At 32.2% G+C, this 18,568-nt stretch overlaps 1 long non-coding RNA gene across 6 annotated transcripts in view; it reads right to left on the minus strand.

The window, feature by feature from the left end:
* The window catches only part of LOC102164036 (uncharacterized), a 279,677-nt gene that overhangs the window by 231,941 nt on the left and 29,168 nt on the right, over positions 1-18,568 (minus strand). The window lies entirely within an intron of this gene.

Genomic DNA, 18,568 nt, shown 5'->3' on the forward strand with positions numbered 1-18,568 from the left:
GTATCTGAATGACACAGGTTAAATGCCCTGCAAAAAGTCATATGCTGACTTGTTTAAAATCAAAACAATCTCACCTCTTATCAAGAAGAAAAGTTACTTTGTTATCACCACACAGATACTTCCTGAATAACTGACAGTTACATGTAACTAACCATCGTATTTAGTTACTAACCTTTTATTAACGTCAATAAAATATGCACTTGGATTATTATTTTCTAAAACTGATCTAATTTTTTAGGCTCTATTCTTTCATAAAATAGGATTCAAGAATCAAGATGATCTCCTACAGCATGTGGTTTCTCCATTTTCATCACTAAATTTATGGGCTATAAAATGAAGAGATTAAACTCTAGCTGTGTCAGACCATAAAGATAAAGGCTCAAAGTATCTGACCTTACTGGCTTTGTATGAGTTAGTGTGCATCAAGGATGATGAAAAGCTATTAATTTAAAATTCAGAATATATCATAAAAATTTTAATAGAAATTGGGGTTCCCATAATTCATTGATAATATGCAATTTTAGGAAATATTTTGGCAAATAATCAGACTTAACTGTGACAGGGATACTGATATATATGTTATGATTTTAACAATATATTTTGCATTAAATATAGAATGAATTTAATGTCTATGATTCCTTAAGGTATACTTTTGGTAGCTTGGATGTGTGTGTGTGTAATGCCTTTAATTCTCATCTTTCAGATATATATGAAAAATATATGAATTTTCTCCCTTGCCCTTAAAAGATAGTTCAGCCACTAATCATTGATGGAAATTATAGGAATGATTGTTAAAACAGGCTATTTAAAATAAATTTTTTAAATTTTGCATATAAGTTCAAGATAATAAAATATCAAATGTTCATATACCAAAGTGAAGTATAAGCAAGCAAAGAAGTTTCCTGAACACAAGTTTGTGACCCTTTCAACATTACCACATTCAGGGCACAAAATGATCAGAACTGGAAATTAAAATATAAATAGGTCCATGAAGGAAAAATCAATAAATGGCATATCAGACAAATTAGAAACTTCTGCTTTGCAAAAGACCTTATTAATTAGATGAAAAGAAAAGCTGCGGAATGGGAGAAAATATTTGCAAATCACATATCAAAGGATTTTTATCCACAATACATAAAGCGCTTTCTATTCTCAACAGTAAGAAAACAATCCAATTACAGAATATGCAAAGGAGCTGAAAGGTCACTTTCATTTAAAAAGATAGCATATGGAAAAAAGTACATGCAAAGATATTTAATTCACTAGTCATTAGGGAATTGAAAATTAAAGCCATGATGAGAATACTATACACCTATTAGAAAGGGTGAAATAAAAAGTACTGATTCTGTTTCATGAGCTGGTGAGAATGTGGAGAAACTGAATCTGTCCTACATGTCTAGTGGATAGTAAAATGAAAGTCATTGTGGAAAACAATTTGGCAGTTACCCATAAAAATGTAACATACATCTGCCATACAACACAGCTATCACACTAATGCACATTTATCCCAGAACAATGAAAACTTATGTTCATGGAAAAATCTGTGCATCCATGTTCATGGTAGATATGGGCTTGTATCAGTCCAAGATGGGAAACAATCCAAATTTTTTTTTTTTTTTGTCTTTTTGCTATTTCTTGGGCCGCTCCCATGGCATATGAAGGTTCCCAGGCTAGGGGTCCAATTGGAGCTGTAGCCACCGGCCTATGCCAGAGCCACAGCAACGCGGGATCCGAGCTGCGTCTGCAACCTACACCGCAGCTCATGGCAATGCCGGATCGTTAACCCACTGAGCAAGGGGAGGGATTGAACCCGCAACCTCATGGTTCCTAGTCGGATTCGTTAACCACTGCGCCACGACAGGAACTCCTCCAAATGTTTTTAATGGGTGAATGCAAGAACAAATGGTGGCACAACCTCACATATGAATATTACTTAACAATAAAAAAGGAATTGCCTACTGATTTATACAACTTTGATGGATTTCAACCTCATTATGCTGAGTGAAGAGAAGCCTGCCTCAAAGGTTACTTAATGTGAGAATCGATCTATATATAACCTTTTCAAGTTAGGCAATGTTCATAGAGAAAAGATAAATACTAATCTTTTCTCGAGAAAAGATTAGTATTTATCACAGATTAAGGTTTGGAGTAGACTGTAACACAGGGAGTTTTTTTTTGTGATGGAAGAGGTTTTTTTTTTTTAATTGTGGATGATACTTACACAAATCCATACATGTGATAAAATTACATAGTTCTATACACCAAAAAAAGAAAAAAGTGCATATAAAACCTAGTGAATCTGAATAAGGTCTATAACTGTACTAGTAGTATTGTATAATATTGTAGGTTAATGGTAGCATTGTTTGTTAGCTGTATTGTACGTAGGAGGTACTTGTACCTCACCTCAAGCCTAGGAAATTGAGCTTCACCAGAACCACACAGAACACTTGCTCTATCTTTGTGTTTTTGAGAATTTAATAGACTTTTAACAGACTCTTCCTTAAATGTGTTTTAAGAAAAGAGAAGGTAGGTTGGGTGAGTGCTCTTATATGGGCAAAAAGAACCACTGGCTGTACTGTGATTGTCCTGTACTCCAAATATGGATCCAGATAATGATTTTATATGACAGAGAAGAAATAGAGACCTGAGATTGAGGCCAAAAAATAATTCATGGAATAGGGAGTTCTCAAGATTCCCAAATGTATTGCATCTTTCAAACTATCTGGCGGCTACAACAGAAATTTCAGTCATTAATGCTTTTTGAAAAAATTAAAGGGTTATAAGACATGTTTTACTGAGAGTCCTATGGAAATTGTCCTTGCCCCTGACTCTGGTACTCAGAAACTCCTGAGACTCCTTCTCTCTTGCCTGTTCTTCTGATACACCTAACCCTACAAATTCAGGGCTTCTCTGACTGCCTGCTCTGAATTCTCACTAATTGTCATTGGTTCTTTTCTCCATAAAGAAAAATGAAAAAAAGCTCACTTGTGTGATCTGTGTGTTCAGATATATGTTTGAAATGCTGTTTAGAAGAAAAGCTGTAGATACCTATACAATCATATTTTCAGCCTCTATTAATAGAAATTAAAAAAATAATTTTATTTGGGAATTTGGGGCCTCAATATGTATTACTTTTCTCATGCCACTCCTTATTCAACAGGAAATACACAGCTATATGAATTATTTTTGAAATACTAAAATTAATGTTTGACAGATTCTATTTTTAATGTTTGCCACTGAGCTTTTTCTTTAATTTAGATGAAGAGTTATAAGACAATACCACTTCCTTCACCATTGAATACATGACTCATTTATAAGAATTATTTGTATTAATAGTATTATGGCTTTTTGTCATTTCTAAATACATGGAATTTATTTTTTTAAAATGCTCAATGAATTTATTGTATTTATAGCTGTACAATGACCATCCCAATCCAATTTTATAGGATTTCCATCCCACAACCCCAATGAATCCCTCCACTCCCCAAACTGTCTCCCGTGGAGACCATAAGTTTTTCAGTCTGTGAGTCAGTATCTGTTCTGCAAAGAAGTTCATTCTGTCCTTTTTTCAGATTCCACATGTCAGTGAAAGCATTGGATGTTGGTGTCTCCTTGTATGACTGACTTCACTTAGCATGATAATTTCTAGGTCCGTCCGTGTTGCTAAAAATGCTGGTATTTCATTCCTTTTAATGGCTGAGCAATATTCCATGTGTATATGTACCACCTCTTCTTTACCCACTCCTCTGTTGTTGGACATTTAGGTTGTTTCCATGTCTTGGCTGCAATGAACACTGGAGTACATGTGTCTTTGCAAGTCATGGTTTTCTCTGGATAGATGCCCAGGAGTGGGATTGCTGGATCAAATGGTAGTTCTATTTTTAGTTTTCTGAAGAATCTCCATACTGTTTTCCACAGTGGTTGCACCAATTTACAATCCCACCAACAGTGTACGAGGGTTCCTTTTTCTCCACACCCTCTCCAGCACTTATTGTTTGTAGATGTTTTGATGATGGCCATTCTGGCTGGTGTAAGGTGGTACCTCACAGTGGTTTTGATTTGCATTTCTCTAATAGTGAGTGATGTTGAACATCTTTCCATGTGTTTTTTGTCCATATTTATGTCTTCTTTGGAGAATTGTCTGTTAAGATTTTCTGCCCATTTTTCTACGGAGTTTTTTTTTTTTTTTTTTTTTTGGTATTGAGCTGAAGAAGGTGTTTATAAATTTTTGAGATTAATCCCTTGTCAGTCAATTCATGTGCAAAGATTTTCTCCCATTCTGTGGGTTGTCTTTTCATTTTGTTTAGGGTTTCCTTTGCTGTGAAAAAACTTTTAAGTTTAATTAAGTCCCATTTGTTTATTTTTGTTTTTACTGTCATTACTCTAAGAGATGGATCTGAGAAGATGTTGCTGTGGTTTATGTCAGAGAGTGTTTGGCCTATGTTTTCCCTGAAGAGTTTTATAGTGTCTGGTCTTATATCTAGGTCTTTAATCCATTTGGAGTTTATTTTTGTGTATGTTGTTAGGGAGTGTTCTAATTTCATTCCTTTCCATGTGGCTGTCCAGTTTTCCCAGCACAACTTATTGGAGGCTATCTTTTCTCCATTGTATATTCTTGCCTCCTTTGTCATAGATTAGGTGGCTGTAGGTGCGTGGATGAAATTTTCTCATTTCATTTGTTAATCAACATTTTTTTTTAAAGTTCTTGCTAAACCTATCATTCATCATTTGGTTCCTTCCCATGTTAAATTTTTATTTGTATATTCTTTTGAGGAAATATCTATGATATATAACTTTAATTAGTCTTAATATTAGGCATTAATGTGAAAATAAAGTTAATTTAAAAATTCTACTTAGAGAAGAACTAAAGGTAAATGCCATAATATATTATATAGAACTGAAATAATTTATGTATTCAAAAAATATTTATTCTTCTAATTACATAAACACTTAAAAATAAGCGGCTAACACTTATCTTTCTGTTTGCAAATTAACAGAGTATGAATACTTTTTAATATTACCCTAAATATATATCTTGTTTTGTTCTTAAATTTAGTATTTGTTGAAGCTTTCTAAGAAATAGTTGAAAAAGAACTGTTTCCAGGTATTATTAACTTTTAGCCATCTTAAAAAAATGGCAACATGCAAATAGCTTTATGTCTAAAGGCCTCAGTAGGGAATATTCTAAAGGTGGCATTCATTCCTATTGTTTATTAACACTCTGGTCACATAAAACTAATTATTAATTCAAATTAAAATTTTTCATCTTGGATGTCAATTTTCCATCATATCACTTCGAAAAATATTTTTGACTTTTTATACCTTATTCCTTCCTTTACATATATTTAAATAAATGAGTGATAGCCTAATTTATTTTACAAATATAGAAAGTATGGGGGATATTTCTGATCAAAAGAAATTAGCAAAGTGGTTATTTCAGAATACATGGAGCCCTACCCATGGAGCTATGGCTTACGGGGCCTAATCCATCAATCTGCTTCAAACCAAGCAGCCTTGTTTTGGTCTCTAATATGTACTGGCTATAAAACACGACTTTTCTTGAACAGAGACATCTGCTGCTGAAAAACAACTAGAGCGCCCACAAAACTCTCCTACTGGCTTCAGGGTTAATCTTCACCATTTCTGGACTGGGCTTATAGACTCCATGTAATATCTGGCATGGCCAACTTTTACATTATTTTGACCTAATTCTCCATATTTTTTCCCCTTTTCTTTAGCCATGCTTTCTGCAGCCTTTATTTCATGCATATTTAATAAATATGAGGTTTTTGTTTTCCTTTTGCTAGTGCTGCATTTCTGTGAATTAAAGAAAAGAGGTTCTATAGGAGTTACAAAACAAAAAATTGGGGGGTAATTTTGTTTCTTTTGTTATTATTCTCGTCATTGACTATATTTACAAAGAATTAAAGAAATAGTGCTCTCTTTTACCATTCACACCCTCAACAAATCTTACTGTTCTCCATCTACTAGCTGTATTATAAATCAGATCACTTCTCACCAATTTTATCCCTAGGACCCTCATCACACTATTATCTTCTCCTACCTGGTCTGCCTTAGCAGCCCTCCTTCTAATCTCTCATCTTCCATTGTTACTTTTTTTTTTTTTTTTACAGTCTATTCTCCTAAAAGACATCAGTGTAGGCTCTGTATAATGCAAAATTGGGTCCTGACATTCCCTGTTTAAAGCTTCATTAAATAGATGCAAACTATTGCCTTTGGAATAAAAAAAATAAAAAATAAAAATAAAACTTGAGTTCGTACTATGTTCTGATGACTCTTCCAAAAGAGTAAAAAAATTTTTAATAAACATTTTATTACCACATCAATAAAAAACAAAGTTAACCAACTATTCAAACCAAGCTTCTATTCTTCCTCTCATTTATTCTAAGCTCCTTAGCCTTCTTGACATTCCTCTGAATCTCAAACATTTCCACTTAGGGCTTTTTCATTTGGTAAATGCTGCTTACTAAGGCTTTCTTTCACAGACTTACAAAATAGGGGGTCTTTTCAATGCTCTAAGAAGTTCCACACTAAAAAGAAAACTGTTAACATACACGGATTTCCAAAACTCTAGAGTTTACTTTTGGAGGCACCTTTCTTTAGAATCTATACCTCTATACTAGTGAGCTTCACATTGCCTGTCTTACCCTTAGAGCCTCCTCATTTAAGTAATAATTTATGAAATTACTGAAATATCTGCCTCACTCACTAGAATGTCAATTCCATAAGCCCAAGACCTTTACTCACTTGTTCACTGCCTTATTCTCAAAGTTTAACACAGTGGCTCACATATAACAATATGTGACACTTCTTTTGGGTGTGTGGGTGAGAGAAAGAGAGAGAGAAAGGGGTACAGAGAGGAAAGAAGAGAGACAGACTGAAAGAGAGACTGGGTTCACACTCTATAGGCAATAATTATGAAGTTCTGCTTCCCTTTTTAAAGCTCACATCATATATGCTGTAATTATAGACTGATTTAAGTGCATTCTTAGCATATAAATTAGTTTTTAATAATGCAGAGTGTTAAAATATTTTTCTTATTTTCTAGGCATGTTAATAGTTTAAATCAGCTTTCAGAATTTGGCACCTGCAAATGCATAACATTACACTGGGTGAGTAAAGATGCATTGACTATTTGCAAAGGAAGTAGAGAAGCAATCAATTTGAAATAATTCCATGTTGTTCATTGATTTTCTTTATTCATGCAACAAATACTTATTGAACTACTAGTATGTGTCAAGCATAATTCCAGGCACTGAAGTAATGTAGTGAACAAAATTGACAAAATATTTGTTGACATGGTCTAGAGAAGTAGATACTTTCACACATTTGAATGTTTTGCCATTGCACAACTTCTTCCCAAGCTATATAGGCATAATTTGGTTGCTTTACATTGTAAAAGACATTATATCTGCACTTGAAAATATATTTCAAAACACATCAAATGGTATAAATTACTACATCACTAGTTGAATAAATGAACATTACAAACTAATATCAATAATTCAGATTAGAAAAGAGCAAAATCCAAATACGAAATTCGCTAAATATTTTTTTTTGTTCAAGGATTTGTGAGATTTATAATATGGTTATTTACAAATGAATGATTCAGATATTCTTCCAATTCTAAACAGTGATATGGAATTTAAAATTACCTTTTAGGGAGTTTCTGTTCTGGCTCAGCAGGTTAAGGGCCTGACATTGTCTTTGTGAGGATTTGGGTTCAATCCCTGGCCTTGCTCAGTGGTTTAAGGATCCAGCATTGCCCTAAGCATGGTGTAGGTCACAGATGCAGCTCGGATCCAGTGTTGCTATGGCTATGGCATTACCCCTAGCTAGCTGCAGCTCCAATTCAACCCATCACAGGAACTTCCATGCTGCAGGTGTGGCCATTAAAAGGAAAAAAAAAATAAATTACTTTTGGGCAAAGAAGTGCTGCCATTTATATGTTTGCTTTAGCCTTGATTAAATTGTACTCTCCTGTGTTATCCTGTTTTAACTGTGTAATGTTGACCAAATAAATTTATAATGTTCAAATGAAATCCTTTACTACTCTTGAGTACACTGCTTATCATTTTGTTGACAAGGATTTAATATCATAATATATAAAGAATGTTGCAGGGCTGTTTCCTGATCTCACTGGCGCTTAATATTCTTAACTATGTGATATACTCTTATACTCAGTAATGTTCAAGACTACTTACGCTCAATATCATAAAATCTAAGAAACCAACTGTATCAAAGGAACAATGAGCGACCTGGATAGACTAGGTTGGATTCTGTCTTGGGAATATTACATTCACAGGAAAAAAAATCTCATCATTGGTAATAAAAAGTTCTATATTTCTCAAAAATAGAAAACCGGTTCATAATTTGAATAGAGTTGAAAATAAAAAAAAACTTAATGAAAATGACAGATTTTACAGATCAATCACAGATTCAAACTAATGTGAATGATGTATTTCTTCATAAAAAGTTGTCACACAATTTGTGATCTCATGTCATTTTACTTTTAGTTAGTAAGAAGGTCCTCATGTTAAAATTTCATTTAACATTGATGTGTGGCACTGATGACTTAAAATAATTAAAATATAGAGTTAAGAAACTTACTATTTGAGCATAGAAATACTTATACTTGGGTAGGTTACTTAAAATTTCAAGGGTTAATTTACATGGTCAGCCTAAGAGGAAGAATAAATAATAATACCATACATTTTTATCTATACTTTTTTTACATGCCATGTTATTTATACACAATGGATTTAAGCTACATTTGAATAGAGATATATCCAAATTCAAAATTTTTTAAGGTACTTTATCTGCTACAATATTCCTACATCAGAGCGTTTGGTATAAAAAATGAGAAAAGTAGGATCAATTGCTATGAATATTTTTTGTAAAATCTGTCAAATATTTATTTTTTAAAAATCAAATGGCATAAATTTAAAAATACCCACCCAAGCTATTATGAATACAAAAATTCAATTTAAAGGTTAAAAAATGTTTGTATAAAAATAGCTGAATTAATAACTGTATTTGAAACATTTGATGAGTTATCTATTTGGGGAAGCATTAAATTAGAGAATATAAAATATGTCTACCTTTTTAAAAAATTTATTTTCAGTGTTTATAACATATTAAAGTAGAAAATTACATATATATTCTAATAAATATATTTTCTTTACATTTGATAGTTATTGATCATTTATTTATTTATTTTTGCTTTTATTAGGGCCAAACCTGTGGCATGTGGAAGTTCCCAGGCTAGGGATCAAATTGAAGCTACAGGGCTGCTGGCCTATGCCACAGCCACAATAATGCAGGATCCAAGCTTAGTCTGCAACTACACCACAGCTCACAGCAATGCTAGATACTTAACCCACTGAATAAAGCCACATATCAAACCCATATCCTCATGGATATTAGTTGGTGTCATTATTGCTGAGCCATACAGGAACTCTGATCTTTTTTTTTTTTTTTTTTTTTGGTAATATGAATAACCAAACCAAAAAATCTGATGTTTCGCAAAATGAGATGGAATTAGACACTTTTATGCCACATTTTTTTCTTCTCATTTTATAGTAAAATAAAATCCTGCTTTGCTATTCTTTTCAGAGTAAGTTGATGAGAAGCAACAAAAACCTAAGAAACCAAATGAAATAAAAATATTATTTGAAAAGTACCTAAGTAAAAGCTAGGTATAGATTTAACAAATCAGTCATCTTGATCTACATTAAATTTATCATTAAAAAGTTTCAAAACAGGAAGGGGGAAGGAGTGGGATGGACTGGGAATTTGGGGTTAGCAGATGCAAACTATTGCCTCTGGAATGGATAAGCAATGAGATCCTGCTGTATAGCACTGGAAACTATATATCTAGCCACTTATGAAGGAGCATGATATTGTGAGGAAAAAAGAATGTATACATGTATGTGTGACTGGATCACCTTCCTGTATAGCAGAAAACTGACAGAACACTGTAAACCAGATATAATGTAAAAAATAAAAATAATTATAAAAAAAGTTTCAAAACTTTTTTAATTTGCCTAAAACAAGGAAATATACTTTAGCCAGACAAGTAAAACCAGGATACCCAATTCTACTTTAAAATAAGATGAAACAAGCTAAAAAGGTAATAATATGTTATGTCTTAAAATACTGCCCTCCCTGGAATTTGGCAAAATAAAATAAATATAAACCCACTTTTTGTTTTAATTTCTTTTTCTGTATAATATTCAATCTAATACTGCAACCATGAAGTAATAGTGTTGCTAACCTGCTTCTACATGCAATTGTAGCTGGGTGAAAGAAGAACACTAATTTTTAAAGTCCTGTTATCTTTCAGTAGTTTTCATTTGTCTTGATCTTTGTTTACTCTCTCATTTTTTAAATTTTATTTTAAAAATTTAGTTTGCAAGACTGGTACAAGTTAGTCTCTTATACAGACTTTGACAAAAAATATACACAGCATAGGAAACCACAGAAATCACATTTCCGTTTATATAGGAATGCCCTTTATTATTTATTACTATTTATAATTTCTTAAGGAATATTGTCATGAGGAGTAGCTTTTAAAAACCTACTTTATTGTTTCAGACCTTTAACTCCTAGGAATTTGTTTTATGGTATTCTGATGGTTTTCCTACATTCTCAGCCACAGGGCACTAATTCACTGGCAAGAATTACTAGACCCCATATAGCTTCAGCTTTTATTATATTCCCAGGAGGAAGCTTTGCTGACTAAGGAATCCTTATGTGGCTAGTTGTGTGCTTAGAATCTTCACTCACTTCACTTCACTCAAAAATAATAAATATTCTTTATTTTATAATATTTACATTTCACCCATGATATTGTTTTCCTTCATTTCGTCATGAATTATTTAGTTTCAGATCCCACCTTTCTTTCAACTGGTTTTAAAATGTTCTTGGCATCATGCTGACTTATGATGCTGATTTAATTACTCCAGGATCCCTATCAATGTCTTGTCAGTCAAGAATTCCTCCCTGACTCCAGTATCCAGTCTTCTAACGATTTCTATAAACCAAAGACTATCCCTTATACAAAAAGTATATTTGATTCAAAGTCTGTAGCTCTACAAGATGCATAAAATACAATGTAGATGAAAATATTCCAGAGTATACAGAAAAATGAATATTTAACAGATTATAAATCACTTACGACTATTACCAAAATTACTTATGACTAATACCAAAATTTGCTTAAAAGCAAAAAACTTTGCAAATCAATGACATTAATAAATGTTAACACAAAAACTTCAAATGAAACCTTAGAAATCCGAAGGCAACAGAGTACCAGAGTATTCTGTCATACTCATAATTATGACAGAAATATATGAATTAACAAAAACTGATATTTAATCAAAATAAGCTAAATAAAATCATATTAAAAATCTAAAATTCATAAAATTCAAGAAAACAATTGTTTATGATAAAATAACATATAATCACACAAATATGTTCTGTAAAATATCTACCTTATTTATATAAGACATTAGCAATGAAATGTTAGGATAAAAGTCAATTCAAAAGCATGGATATGAGTAATAAATAAGACTCTGGAAATTTGGGCCAAATTCCAGAAGGGCAAAAGAAAAGCACATAAATATACATAATTGAAAGGAAGTTTCAGGAGTCTGTATAAATCCTATGACTATCTGTTTACAAAATACAGGTAATGAAACCATAAGCGATTTGTAGAAATTGAATTTAGCAACGTATTGCCATTATTGCCTTGTCAGATCAAGACAAGGTTATACACACACACACACACAAACACATACCACTTTTTTACATATTTGCAGAAAACATTTATGTGTAGATATAGTAAATATGCAGGGGTCATTTGAGGAATACTACAAAAATTCACTTAAAGGAAAAAGAAAGAGAATACAGTGGCATAAAATATATGCTACTCTCAAACAACCTATGTAATTAATTTTCAACCATAAAACCAATGCTATTTTTTATTTGTAGTAACTTATTGAAATTAATGTAATAATGGTCTAAAGCAGCAAAAACAAGAGAATAGTCAAAATACTTTTCAAAAATAAAAACATCGTGAGGTCAAGCATGACAGAACATAAAATGCACTAAGAAATCTATAGAATTTAACATCATGTGGTGTAGGACTAGAAATATCTTTATTAATGATGGCCATTCTGACTGGTTCATTGCATCACTATTCACAATAGACAAGACATGGAAACAACCCAAATGTCCATCGACAGACAGATGATTGGATTAGGAAGATATGGTATATACACACCATGGAATACTTACTACTCAGCCATAAATAGGAACAAAATAATGCTATTTGCAGCAACAAGGATGGAACTAGAGACTCTCTTCCTGAGTGAAGTAAGTCAGAAAGAGAAAGACAAATACCAGATGATATCACTTATATCTGGAATATAATATAAGGCACAAATGAACCTTTCCATCGAACAGAAAATCATGGACTTGCAGAATAGACTTGTGGTTGCCAAGGGGGAGGCGGAGGGAGTGGGATGGATTGAGAGCTTGGGGTTAATAGATGCAGACTATTGCCTTTGGAAAGGAGAGATCCTGCTGTGCAGCACTGGGAACTATGTTTAGTCACTCAATCATGATGGATCATGATAATGTGAAAAAAAAGAATGTATAAATTTATGTGTAACTGGGTCACCATGCTGTAAAGTAGAAAAAAAAATAATGTATTGTGGAAATAAAAAAGGGAGACATTATAGACAAAATGACCTCAACAGCATAGTTAATGTAAAAATTAAATAAATAATATGAAGTAATGAGTAAAAAAAAAGAAATATATTTATTTATAATCTGTTTTATTTACCATTATCCTTATCTTTTAAAAATCATTTTTATATTTATTTTTACATTTTCAAGTCTGTTAATTATAGTTCCGTGCCTATAAAATGCCATGGTGCTTTTCTCTAAATTTGTTGTAAATTTGAAGCCAATAAATTCCTCTATATATTAGATAAAATTCTTTATCATAGCATGAAATTATTGCCTTAGTTCATTTTCATTATCATTGATAAAAGAGCATAAACCCTGGGACTTGAGAGAATGTTCACAGCTTAAAGGTTATCTTGCTATTCTCCCCACTGTTTGTTTTGAATTCCCTCTTTTTTAAAACACAGTTTACTTACTGAAAACTCTGCCATATTTTTTGTTTGCTGTGAGTATGGATTAATACTTTTATGCCATTCATGCTTGTATCTGTGTGACTGTCCAGGTACATGTGCCTGGGTGTGTGCATTGTTTCTAAATTTTTAATTAAAAAGATGAATTTCCCCCATTTTCACACTTATACAGACTAGTATATATGTTTAGCAGGATCCTGATTTCCTTTCTAGACATCTCTCCTAGTGTCCTCTGTCTTATGCTTCCATTTCTACTCTGCACAGTTACACTGAAGCTGCTGCTCTGGAATTACCCTCTCCACTGTTTCCACATAAGTCCTGGTTCTCTAATGATTTCTCTTGACATCTTTGACTTAATTATTCATTTTCATAGATTTTAACATAAGTCTATGAAATCAGACCTATGAATAAGTCTATGAATCATAAGTCTATGAAAATGCAGTCCATTTTCCTCTCAAAGTCTGAAGATCATTCTGTTGTTCTTTAGCATCAGGACTTGCAGATACAAGACTTACGCCAAACTGACAGGTATGTCTTTGCAAGTGACATGGAACACTTGGATTCACTGCATCCTTCCAGAAGTGAGACTCCATAGTGTGTTAGATGATTTGCTATAGTACTCAGTGGACCTCTTTTTTTAAGAAAGAAAGTTATTCAAATGTACTTTGAAATCTTGTTTGGTTGATGATTTCTGTTCTTACATGTTCTTCAATTCTTATTTTCAGGTACTGTATCCTTTGGAGTTATCTGCATCTCTTACTGTTTCTCACAACATTTTCCTCATTTTTATCTTTGCTTACAATTTTAGGAGAATTTGCTTGGATGTAATTTTTTGTCCTTTGAATCACTGATTTTCCTGTAAATAAGTTTTATTTCAATTCACTCTATATTTGCCTATTTATTTTTTCAATATCCTTTTAACCTGTATTAATATATTTCTTATATTAATATATCCCTATATACAAAGGAGTATACAGTGTAATACCTGTACATAATCTAATCTCTATCTCTCTCTTAGGTAGCTTTTTCATATATTTTCATCTATAATTTAAATATTTTTCCACATATACTACCAGTTTTTTTCTCAATTTGTTCTTTGCTTAGCTGTTTATCTATTTATTTCTCTATCTATGTATCTTCACTTTTTATGAAAACAGTCTCCTTGGTTATTTATTCATATTTAAGAATGGAATATTGGATTGCTTATTTTAAATTACTAAGGTATCTTTCTCCTGCTTTAGTCTATAAAAGTTTGTTTCCTTAAGGACATCTTAAAAAAAAATGAACTGGATATTTATTCAGATAAAGCTGCATGTTATCTTAACAGCTTCATTATAAAAGTGCTCACAAGAAAATATGTCACCTCCCCAACAATGGTATTTCATAAATAAATGTTTACTGTGGATGACCCGCAGACACTAGAAAAACCTCTGAAACTTGTGTAATTTCTTTAGAGAATTGCTCTATATCTTTTTTAATTTCCCTAGAGTTAAATTCCTTGCTTGATGTTATATCTTTACATTTATATCCTGCCCATTGACCTTACCTGCGAGTTCCCCTCTGGTATTTCAACCTGAAGAGTGATATCACATTTCCTTTTAGCATTATCTAAGCTGCAGCTGCTTTCATTCTGTTCATATTTAAACAATCATTTTCAATACCTCTTATTTAAGAATATAGCTAAAATTATTTGTTCAATGTTGAAGGTTCATTCTCTCCCCAGTCCTTATATCCTCTTTACTGTCATGCAATTTTTACTTTAGTCATTTGGCATTATTATTTAAATAGGGGTATTGGGAAAGATAGGCATTCGCATGGCCTTTTTACCTGGTGGTTGAATTGTCTTAGATTTCAGTATGTCAAATATATAATGTTAATTTCATGTGAACTGTATATATATGAACATATATGTTCATTACAAACTTGCTATTTATATGGCTGTAGGGTTCAAACTTAATTATATTAACATTAGTAAATAATATTTTGCTTATCAATATATATAAAACATTTGGTACTTCATAGGAATTTTGATTAAATTATATAATTGATTATATAATAAATGTTTATTATATATAAAACATTTGGTACTTCATAGGAATTTTGATTAAATGTTATTAGTTCTAAACACAGTAACTATTTCATTGCCATTCAATCAATCTGAATTCAATAATTCAACACATTAATTACTGCTGATGATGTTTTAATCTGACTCTTTGGAGTTAAAGGTATTCACTTTCCTGAAAATCTAATCTAAGAAACTATACCCAGGAGTTCCCGTCGTGGCGCAGTGGTTAACGAATCCGACTAGGAACCATGAGGTTGCGGGTTCGGTCCCTGCCCTTGCTCAGTGGGTTAACGATCCGGCGTTGCCGTGAGCTGTGGTGTAGGTTGCAGACGCGGCTCGGATCCCGCGTTGCTGTGGCTCTGGCATAGGCCGGTGGCTACAGCTCCGATTCGACCCCTAGCCTGGGAACCTCCATATGCCGCGGGAGCGGCCCAAGAAATAGCAACAACAACAACAAAAGACAAAAAAAAAAAAAAAAGAAACTATACCCAAGTCTTTAGTAATGCACGGTGATATATCTGATAAGCTACTTACATAATTGAACAATAAAAAAAAAATCACCAAACTAAGCAATAAGAACAAAATTTTTATAGATTAGTTAGTAGAAAGACTAAAAAGCAACCTATTTTAGCAAGTATTTATATAACTGTTACATATTAGATATACACAGATTTTTTTCTATAGAGTTGACATTTATGCATAATAAATTAGGCCAATAATATCTAGTTACACCTAGCCTAAGTCACAAATCCTGTTTCCATTATTTTCCTTTCTCATTACATATTTATTTTATATTTAAAATGTTTGTGCTAACTATTAAATACAAATACATATTTATATCTATTTTTGATCTTTTATTCCATTTGGTTGATCCATTGTGATTTCTGGTTAAGTAAATTTCTATGTTTTCTTTTATAATAAATGACAACATTTTTGAATAAACAAAATTAAACTTTGGCATTTTCAATACCTTCCTTGGTTTTTATGTGTCTTCCATACTATGCCAATAATCTCAATAAGAAAGAACAAAGTTGCCTTCTCCCCTACTTTCCATTGAAAGAGGCTGCCTAAAATTGGATCAAATCTAGAAATTCTAATATGTACTAAACTCTTAGGAAACTTTTCATTTTGAGCATTTTCTTTCAAAATACAATTCACTTTGAGACCATTAAGAATTAATTTAAAAGATATATTAAAATAACATAGTTACTTTTCTGCCTACATTCAGTGATGGATTTTTAATATATTTTTGGAAATATATTTAGTTCTTTTCAAATATTATCACTTATAATCAGCCTCTCATATACTGGATACAAATGCATGCAAAGTTAACACTACATTATGTAAATGAAATATTCAAGTGAATTAAATAAAAGTATTTTCTATATTATATGTCTTTAAGTTCACTGTTAAACTCACTACACTTTCAGAAGAGCATATAAGGAAGTGATAGAGGATCAATGCTTTCCCTTACAAAACACAGAACAAGGAATTTTTATGGTTCTGGACTAGGTTAGTTAGGCTTGGACAAAACATACTGTCATCCATATGAAATAAATACATATTTACACTGTGAACAATTATATTTTTAATAATATATATATTTGGTTGTAAAACTTCTGTTAAAATTTGTGTTTTATCACAGCAATGTAAACTTGATATTTTCAAAATAGTTCTCTCAAAAGCAGGTCTGAACACAAAACTCCTAGAAGAAAACATAAGCAGAACACTCTTTAACATAAATCACAGCAATATTTGTTTTTAATCTAACTCCTCAGGAAAAGGAAACAAAAACAAAAATAAATAAATGGACTAATTAAACTTAAAAGCTCTGCAAAGCAAAGGAAACTGTCAACAAAATGAAAAGACAACCTACTGAATGGGAGAAAATATTTGAAAATGATATAACTGATAAGGGGTAATATCCAAAATATATAAACAGCTCACAAACTCAATGTCAAAGAAAGTTAAAAACAGGCAGAAGGCCTGAAAGGACATTTTCCCAAAGAAGACATACAGATTTCCAACATGCACACATACAAAAATGCTCAATATCCTTAATCATCAGAGAAATGCAAATCAAAACCACAATGAGATTTCACCTCACACCACTGAGAATGTCTAATACCAAAAAGACCACAGATAATAAATGCTGGCAAGGATGTAGTGAAATGAGAACATAGTACACTGTTGATGAGAATGTAAACTGGTCCAGCCAATGTGGAAAACAATATGGAGGTTCATCAAAAAACTAAAAGCAGAATTACCAAATGATCTAGCAATTCAACTCCCTGGTGTGTATATACATATATACATATAAACAAAAACACTTATTAGAAAAGATATGATTCTCACTATTCACAGAGCATTATTTACAATAGCCAAGATAAACAAGCAACATAAATGTCCATCAACAAATGAATGGATAAAGAAGAATTGGTTATGCAATGGAATACTATTCAGCCATAAAAAATAATGAAATTTTGCCATTGGCAACAACATGGATGGACTTGAAGGGTATGATACTCAGTGAAATAAATCAGACAGAGAAAGACTAATACTGTATTAGTTACATGAGGAATCTAAAAAAATACAACAAACTAGTGAACATAGCAACAAAAGAAACAGACTCATAGGTATAGAGAACAAACTAGTGGTTACCACTGGACACAGGGAAAAGAGGAGGGGGCAAGGTAGGGTCACAGGAGTAAGAGACATAAACTAGTACGTATAAACCAAGCTAAAAGGATATGTTATACAGAACAGGGAATACAGCCAATATTTAATAACTATAAATGGAGAATAAACTTAAAAAATTGTGAATCACTTTCACATCTGAAACCTATGTATAATATTGTACATCAACAATTTAAAAATAATAAAATTTTAAAAAATAATAAAATGAACTTTAAGAAAAACATTTTTTAATTTGTCTTTTTACAGCCACACCTGTGGCGTATGGAATTCCCAGGCTAGGAATTGAATTGGAGCTATAGCTGTCAGCCTATACCACAAACACCACAACACCAGATCTGAGGCTCACCTATGACTTATACCACAGTTCATGGAAATGCCAGAACCATAACCCACTGAACAAAGCCAGGGATTGAACACTTGTCCTCATGGATAATAGTCAGGTTCATTATTGCTGAGTCATGGTGGGAACTCCCAATGAGCTATTATTTTTGATCAATGCAGTGGTTACAGAGCAAATCCATATAATAAACAAACTGAAGTCTGGATTGAATAAATTTTTCCCTATATTAAAGAATGCAAAGGTCTTTGTTACTTATTTTTTTCTTCAGTTTCCTTATCTACT

The sequence above is a fragment of the Sus scrofa genome, chromosome 13 (assembly GCF_054392235.1).
Source record: "Sus scrofa isolate SSC_HxYL_T2T_F1_AM1 chromosome 13, Sscrofa_HxYL_maternal_Yorkshire_Landrace_v2.0, whole genome shotgun sequence".
NCBI lineage: Eukaryota > Metazoa > Chordata > Mammalia > Artiodactyla > Suidae > Sus > Sus scrofa.